This window comes from Microcebus murinus, chromosome 2, assembly GCF_040939455.1.
Source record: "Microcebus murinus isolate Inina chromosome 2, M.murinus_Inina_mat1.0, whole genome shotgun sequence".
Taxonomy (NCBI): domain Eukaryota; kingdom Metazoa; phylum Chordata; class Mammalia; order Primates; family Cheirogaleidae; genus Microcebus; species Microcebus murinus.
The window spans coordinates 55912687-55922234 of NC_134105.1; the positions used below are offsets into that span (position 1 = coordinate 55912687).

The following is a 9548-nucleotide window of genomic DNA, read 5'->3' on the forward strand; positions in this document are numbered from 1 at the left end:
TTTTTATATTGTCTACCTCTTCACAGGTTGCTTTAGCTATAATTGTTTTTATAGATTGGTCTTTTGGGCTTCATATTAGAGTTATGAGCGGATTGCACACCACAATTACAGTGTTAAAGTATTAGAGTATTCTGGGTTTGTTTGTGTACTTAATTTCACCAGTGGGTTCATACCTTCGAATATTTCTTTATGCATATTAGTTTTTCCCCTGCTTCATATTGAAGAATTCCCTTTAGCATTTCTTGTAAAATGGGCCTGGTCATGGTGAATTCTCTCAGCTTTTGTGTGGTAAAGACATTATCTCTCCTTGATATTTGAAGGATGGATTTTCTGGGTATAGTATTCTTGGATGTCAGTTTCTTTCTTTTAGGACTTTGAAAACGTCATGCCACTCCCTCCTAACTTGTACGGGTTCTGTTGAGAAGTCTGTTGCCAGACACATTGAAGCTCCTTTAAATGTTATTTGCTTCTTTTCTCTTGCTGCTTTTAGGATCTTCTGAGAGTTTGTTTATTATATTCCTTGGGATAGTCTTATTTGGGTTGAATCTGTTTGATGTTCTCTGACTTTTGGGTACCAAAATATTTATATCTTTTCAAGTTTTGGAAAGTTTTATGTTATTATTATTATTATTATTTTTTGATAGGCTTTCTACCCCTTGCTCTTACTCAACTCCCTCTTGAACATCAATAATTCTTAGATTTGGTATTTTAGGGTAATTTTCTATATCTTGTAGACAATCTTTGTTCCTTTTCATTCTTTCTTCTTTTTTCCCCTTCGTATATTTTCAAATAGGCTGTTTTTGATCTCACTGATTAATTCCCTCTACTTTATCCAGTCTTATTTAGAGAGCCTCTAATGACTTTTTCAGTTCAACAAATGTATTTCTCAGTTCCAATTTCTTTTTGACCTTTTTTTATTATTTCAGTCTCTTTTGTTAAATCTATCTGATAAATTTCTGAATTTCTTTCCTATGTTATCTTTCAGATCATTGAGTTTCCTTAAAAGTGATATTTTGAATTCTTGGTCAGAGAGCTCACATATTGCCATCTTATTAAGATCAGTCACTGGTTCATTGTTCTGTCCATTTAAGGAGGTCATGGTTCCCTGTTTGCTGTTGCTTCTTGTGGATTAACGACTATGTATTTGCATTGAATAATTGGTTGTTTTTTTTTTCTCACTAGGTTGATGCCTCTTTTTTGATACTAGATGGCACTTTAAGCCCCAGTTTGCTTCAGCTTTAGTAAATGATCAGAGTACTGCCTGTACCAAATGGGGGCGGTCCTAAAAGGGTTATCCTGGCAGTGTAGGAAGGCTGCTAGAGCTTCAGGCCAAGGATGCCTACTGAATGGACCTCGTATGGTATGATGTTGCTGAACAGCTACTCTGATTTGGCATCTCCTTTGTCTGAGTTATCATGCAGAGTTTCCAGGGCTGGGGATGGTAGTTCTGCTGCTTCGCTTTGTCTCTGGCTGTTTTTAGGGATAGTTCTCTTTTCAGGGACTCCCAATGCTTCCTGTGGGTAAAGGAAGAGCCAGATCTCCTTCAAGGGAACCCAAGATAGTGGAGAAGCTGACTGTCTACCTCAATCTCACTTTTTCAAGTATAGAAACTCTGAATTGGGAAAAAAAATTCTGTACATTTGGTGCCAGGCAGATTGAGGGGAGGGGTGACATGGATATGAAAGTCTGAATTTCTTACCATCTGCTTGACGCTTTTCACTTCTCTGTGGCCCTGGGAACTGCCTCCTCCTTATATTTGAGTTCTGGGATATTGCTGGTGTTAATCTTGAGGCTGTATATTTGTTTCTGGTTTTCTAGGGGTAAGGCAGTGAAGCCAGTTTGCTTTTACACCACCATTTTAGAACCAGAAGTCTGATTTAGTATTTTTAATACAGTTTGATGAGCTAAATTTATATTTGCCTTTGCACTTGTTTTTTTGGAAGAACATATATGTAAAGAAGATATATTTGGAATGAGATATATGTGAAAAACTGTAGAGACAAAGGCCATCTTATAAAATTTGAAACTAAAGTGGTATCCAAAGGAGGAGCAATAGAAAGCTCTTGCTTTGAAGTGACTCAGCCTAGGTGGTTGAAATAAGAAGCTAGGAGCAATCCTAGAAGGGCAGGTTGACTTATTTTTCACTTTTATTAGGCCACTCTCCAGTGATATTTCACAGCACAAAATGACAATGATAATGGGAAAATATAAATGGGAAAACATAATTGGAAGTGATTATATTTTCTTGCTAGTCAATGTGCTAAATTGCATATCTCAGTCCATTTAATCCACTCAACTATTCTATAAAGAACATAGTGTTATTATCTGAAATTTATCAACTAAAAAACTGAGGCTCAGATGATTTGAACAATTTGACTAAATACCACCAGTCATGGCAGAGCTGTGATGTGAACACAGTTGGGTTTAACTTTCCAGTTTGGCCCATGACCTGGAGCACCACATTCTGCTGACTCCAGAAGGCTAAGAAGTGTCTTTGGGAACAAAAAAGGCGGGTACAATGGAAAACAGGATAATCTAAATTACAGATAACTTTTGGGAAGTTACCCAAACCCTCAGATATCTGAGCTGTACATTTTACAGAACAGTTGAGAGTTTACTTAAATTTTGGACTGGCATCTTTACCAATGTTTACAAGTAACTAAGAGACACTTTAGTTTGAGCTTTCAGATTGACATGTTTTGCTTACTATTTTGCACATAGTCATTTTCTGCTGAAAAGCATGATTCACTTGTAGAAAAGAATGACCTGTGATTGACTTATTGTTGCAAACAAATAAAAAAAGTTATCATAAATCAAGACAGGTTATTTTGAAGCTGGTGAAAACCTGGGATCAGGTGCAGTATTAGCTTTTTATATTTGTATATAAATTCATTTACCTTGTCTAGAGCATCAAAAAACATTTTTTTTGAATAATGAATGGAGTTATTTTAACTGAGTGCTAATGTGGTGAGTGCCAGGTGAAAAATTCAATTGAAATGCTGTCACAAGATTCTTTTGTTTTACTGACAAGAGGTGTCCTGTTTCTTGATTCCTGATATATGTAGTGTGAACTGATAAATAGTTTGGAGATGAAATTGTCAGTCACCATTATCACATTCAAGCAATTATCTTTTCTGGTGGCTTGAAATGCCATGAAATTCAAGTTCTGAGGTGTGGAATAAAGAGAATGAAAAAACAAAATGGATATGAATACAGATTGGGAAAAGTGCTCATGTTAGAAAAGTAGGATTCCAAAGGGGCTCAGACACAGGGGGAAGAATTTACTGCTACTTCTGAGAATAAGAGAAAGAAGGGAGTCAGGAAGAGGGAGCAGATTGGAGATTGATCTACCTTGAAGGTAATGAAACTTAAGCTTCCTGGTCCCTTACATGTATGTAAATATTTCCAACACCTTGAGAGGGACCCTAGCAATGTGTTAACATGGCCATACACATTTGTAAAAATTGTGCAATATGTTTAACTATAATCAATTAACTGTACTATATTTTTCTATTCTGATTTTTTCTTCCAGTGCATTTCTCCTCTGCTTGGTGGTTTTGGACTCACCCTGCACATTGTTTCTCTAAGGAAATTTGAGTAGAAAATATATTTTATTTTATTTTAGTTCAGTGAAATATATGTGTGTGTCTCACACCATCACTTCCCATATATTTAAGTTACGACTTCCTCATTCTAGCATAGGAATAGCTTCCGGGCATACTCGTTTTGCCCACTCTGCCAACTTGATTAATGTTGTGACTCACTAGTATATAGCCAAAGTAGTATGAATATGTGATATAAATATGTCTTAAGGTGCCCGGCATCTAAAGTATGTTTGTAGTGGAACAAAAACAAGGTTTGAAGTGTATGGAACTAAAGCTAATGTGTGGAAATTTTTCTAATCATCAGATACATAAAACTATAAGTGGAAGATTTGGTTCCTATCAGTAGTCTCAGGAATATTCTTAATAATACAGTATATAAATTTATCATAGATTTTTAAATTATGTGAAATCGAGTTTGTAAGGGGATATTTGACATTGAAGTGGCTGCAAACCATCTGCTACCAGCTTGAGGTTAAAGTCATCAGTTAAAGCGGAAGTGACAGAACTTTGGAGATGCATGACTGGGACCTGAATATATCTTTATGGAATCCTGTCTGCACTATGGACTTGTGATTGGCCAACAATGGAATGATATTAGCAAGATGGCAGAATAAGAGTTTCCAGTGCTTGTCCCCGCAAAAAATATCAATGTGAACAACCACCTATGAACAAAAATACACTCACAAAGAATCCAGGTAAGAGATTATAGTGCCTGAATGGAGCACAGAAATAAGAAAAGACATATTGGTGGACGCTTACTGTTACTCTGTGGCCGGCCTGAATCCGGGTCCATCTGTCCTTCCCGAACCCGTGCAGACCCAGCCAAGTTTGCCATGCCAGAGAACTTGGCACCCTGGAGCTCAGCGTCAGCTGGAGCTGGCGGCCGCGGAAAAAGCGCCTATCAGGATTGCCACAAGCCAGCCCAGATCCGCTTCGGCAACATTTCTGAGGCGAAAGCGGTTGCTGATGCTATTAGAACAAGACTTGGACCAAAAGGAATGGATAAAATGATTCAAGATAGAAAAGGTGATGTGACCATTACCAATGATGGTGCCACCATTCTGAAACAAATGCAGGTATTACATCCAGCAGCCAGAATGCTGGTAGAGCTGTCTAAGGCTCAAGATACAGAAGCAGGAGATGGCACCACATCAGTAGTTATCATTGCTGGCTTTCTCTTGGAATCTTGCATTAAGCTTCTTCAGAAAGGGATTCATCCAACCATCATTTCCAAGTCATTCCAGAAGGCCTTGGGAAAGGGCATTGAAGTCTTGACTGACATGTCTCAACTTGTGGTTGACTGGTTGTGGAACTAAGTGACAGAGAAACTTTGTTAAATAGTGCAACCACTTTATTGAACTCCAAGGTTGTCTCTCAAGTCTACTTTCTCCAATGAGTGTAAATGCAGTGACGAAAGTGATTGACCCAGCCACAGCCACTAGTGTAGATCTTAGAGATGTTAAAATAGTTAAGAAGCTTGGTGGGACAATTGATGAATGTGAACTGGTGGAGAGGCTGGTTCTCACCCAAAAAAGTGGCAAATTCTGGCATAACCAGAGTTGAAAAGGCTAAAATTGGGCTTATTCAGTTTTGCTTATGTGCTCCCAAAACAGATATGGATAATCAAATAGTGGTTTCTGACTACGCCCAGATGGATCGAGTGCTGCAAGAACAAAGAGCCTATATTTTAAATTTAGTGAAGCAAATTAAAAAAAACAGGATGTAATGTCCTTCTCATACAGAAGTCTATTCTAAGAGATGCTCTTAGTGATCTTGCATTACATTTTTTGAACAAAATGAAGATTATGGTGATTAAGGATATTGAAAGAGAAGACATTGAATTCATTTGTAATGTCCAAAAGGGTGGCATTTCCAACATTTTGGAGGAACTGTTTGTCCAGCCTCTGTTGGTTTCAGTGAGTGCTTTGACCCTAGCAACTGAAATTGTTTGGAGCATTCTGAAAATTGATGATGTGGTAAACACTTGATAATCTGGATAACTGGCTGACTGGCATCATAATGGCCACCAGTACATCGGCTAGAGTGGAAGATGATCGCCTTGGTGGTCCCTGTTATTTGGAAGATTGTTTCCTCTATGAATTCCTGAGCTTGGTCTTTCAGTTGGCATCTGTTTGAAATTGTCTTGAAACGATTTAATGAAAATATTAAATATTTGGTTTGAAAAGACAGGTTAATTTAACTCTCCACCCAACATTCTTTTATTTCTGATACTTTTGAAAAACGTAGAAGCAGGGAAGAAATTGGTTTATTTTTACATGTTGACTTTCTTATAGATTAATCCTGGGGATTTTCCTTTACTCTACATGGGCATCTATCCATTTGATTTTTGTGGTTTTTTTTAAACAAGTATTTAGAAGAAAAAGTGGCCCAATATAAATGTCCATCAGCATAAAAACTATCAAAGTGTAAGATACATGCTGTCTTAAAAGTTAGTAGTTCACAAAGATACAAAATGAAAAAATGAAAGCCTCCCTTATCTTACTATGCTAATCCCTCTCCCCAATAATAACCCCTGCTGTGTTAATTAGATTCCTTCTACAAATAAACAAATAGCAAATCTTAAAAAAAAAAAAAAAAAGAAAGATGGTAGGAGGTACAGTTTGACATTATCCATGTCACCTCTCCCAAAAGCCTGCATACTGCAGTACATAGACGGGTACCATTCCCAATAGGATCAGGAGAGTGAGGTGAGCATCTGGCTTTACTGAAGACCCCAGCATCAGGCCCATGCCAATGCCAGGACATCCCTCATGGCCCCAGGCTATAACTGACCTCTACAAACCCAGGCTCCAGGCCTGCCACAGCATCAATTTGGTTCTTGCAGTCCCAGACCCAGGTCTACCTCTGTGGACCCACACAAGCTCCATGCCCACCCCAGAGCCAAACTGGCTTTCAGAGATATAGGCTCAAGGCATGCCGTAATGCCAGGCCATTCTCCATGGCTCCAGTCTCCAGACTAGTACCTGTGGTCCCAGGCTCCCGTGGACACAGGGTAAAGGCTCACTCTAGCAGACTCAGGGTCCAGGCCTACCCCAATAGACCCCAGTGCTGACCTGGCCCCCACGTACCTAGGTTTCAGGTTCACCATGAGCTGACCCACATACCAAGCAAGTCTTCACAGAGACCCCACTAGCCATCCTTCCCAGAATGTTTGGATGGGGATGACTGGTGAAGAGTTTTCCATGCCAAGTGAGTCTGTAAAGACTGGAAGAGTTGTCCACTTCTTCAAATGTGCAGACACCAATGCTAAGCCACAACGATCATGAATGAAACCACCAAAGGAACAAAATAAAATGTTAGTAATCAACCCTGAAAACATGGAAATTTATAAATTGCATGCCAAAATGTTCAAAATGGTCTCTTATAGAAGTTCAGTGACTCTAGCTTGGGCAACAAGACCAAGAAACTCTGTCTCTAAAGTAAACAACAACAAAATATGATTGAGCTGCAAAAGAACATAGAAAGACAATTAAATAAAATCAGGAAAACAGTATATTAACAAAATGAAAAATTTAACAAAGGCATAGAAATCATAAAAGTGAACCAAACAGATATTCTGGACCTGAAGAACTCAAAGACTAAACTGAAAAATTACATAAAGAAATTCAACAGTAGAGTCAATTAAGCAGAAGAAAGAATCAATGACCTTGAATGCAGGTCATTTGAAATTGCTCAGTTAGAGGAACAGAAAGAAAAAAGAATGGAAAAGAACAAAGAAAGGCTATAGGACTTATGGGAAACCATCAAATAAGTCAATTTCCACATATGACTTCTGAGAGTCTCAGAGGGAGAAGGGAAGGAGAAAGTGGAAGAAATCTTACTGAAAGAAATAATAACAGAAAACTACCCAATCTGGATAGGAAAATAAATGGCCATATCAATGAATCCTCAGGAGCCCCAAATAGATTAAACACAAAGAAATCTTTACTGAGGCATATTATAATCAAATTCTTAAGAGTCAAAGACATAGAGGAAATTTTGAAAGCAGCAAGAGAAAAGTGAATTGTTACATACAAAGAAACCCCACAAGACTATCAGCTAGTTTCTCAGCAGAAATCTTACAAGCCAGAAAACAGTGGAATAATACAAAGTACTGAAAGAAAAAACTGTCAACTAAGAATACTATATCTGGAAAACTGTTCTTCAGAAATAAAGGAAGGGGTTTAAAGAAAGAAATACAAAATGATATTTTATGCAAATGATAATTAAAAGAGGGCAGAGGTAACTATATTTATAACAGACAACCTAATTTTATACCCCAAGGAACTAGAAAAAGAAAAACAAACTAAGCTGGAAGTTGGCAAGATAAAGGAAATAATAAAGATCAGAGCAGAAAGAAATGAAATAGTGAGTAGAACAATAATAGAAATGATCAACAAAACTGAGGTTTCTTAAAAAGATAAAATTAACAAACCTTTTTGCTAATCTAAGAAAAACATTTATAAATAAAATTATAAATAAATGAGGTGATATTACAACTGATGCCAAAAAAATACAAAAGATCATAAGAGATTACTATAATTATAGGCCAACAAATTGGATAACCTAAGAGAAATGAATAAATCTCTAGGGACACACAACCTACCAACACTAAATCATGAAGAAATAGAAAACCTGACATACTACATTTACATAATAAAAATAAAAATCATATGATTATCTCAATATATGCAGAAAAATCATTTGACAAAATACAGTATCCTTTCATTATTAAAAAAAAAAAACCTCTCAGTAAATTGGGTATAGAAGGAAAGTACTTCAACCTAATAAAGGCCATATATGACAAGACCACAGTTAACACTATATGAAATGTGAAAAGCTGAAGCCTTTCCTCTAAGATCAGGAACAAGGCAACAATGCCCACACTTCCCATTTCTATTCAGCCCAATGCTAGAAGTTGTATCCATATGCAGAAGAGTCAAATTAGACCCTTATCTTATACCATGTACAAAAGTCAACTCAAAATGGGTTAAAGACTTAAATGTAATACCTGAAACTATAAAACTATTAGAATAAAACATAGGGGAAAATCTTCTTGACATTGGTTCAAACAAAATGAAATCAGTATGTTAAAGATATATCTATACATCATGTTCATTGCAGCACTATTCACAGTAGCCAAGCTATGGAATCAGCTTAAGGGTTCATCAATGGATGAATGGATAATGAAAATGTGGGGGATATTCAGCCTTAAAAAAGAAGGAAATCCTGTCATTTGTGACGTGGATGAAGCTAGGGTACATTATGCTAAGTGAAATAAACCAGACACAGAAAGACAACTGCCAAATTAGTTTTACTTATATGTAGAATCTAAAAAAGTCAAACCTATAGAAACAAAGAGTAGAATAATGGTTTCCAAGGGCTAGAGGGTAGGGGAAGTGGGGAGATGTTGATAAAAGGGTAAAGAGTTTCAGTGGTTGAATGAGTAAGTTCTGAAGATCTAATATACAGCATGGTATACATAATGAATAATACTAACACTATATTATAATATTATAGTATTATTGAAATTGACTATGAAAATAAATCTTAAATATACTTATCATACACAAATGGTAACAATGTGAAGTGATGAATATGTTAATTGGCTTGATTTTTATAATCATTTCACAACACATACATGTATATCAAAAATCACATTGTACACCTTAAATATGTACAATTTTTATTTGTCAGTTATACCTCAATAAAACTGGTGGAGAAAAAGAATTTTTCAGAACTTCTATAGGATAAATATGTAGCATTTTTCAAATACCAACTATATCTATAATGTCTACATATTAAAGAGACTTTAGTGAGAATGTGTCAGTTATTTACTACTGCAAAACAAGCCTCCCTAAAACCTATTGGCTTAAACAAAAATCATTTTTCTGTGGTTGGCAATTTGGCTTGGGCTCTTCTAAGATGGCTTATCATGCTCCA

General features: G+C 36.6%; 1 pseudogene; it reads left to right on the plus strand.

Moving 5' to 3' along the window:
• The first annotated feature begins 4313 nt into the window (after positions 1-4313).
• LOC105884224 (T-complex protein 1 subunit delta pseudogene) lies at positions 4314-5593 on the plus strand (annotated as a pseudogene).
• Positions 5594-9548: the final 3955 nt, after the last annotated feature.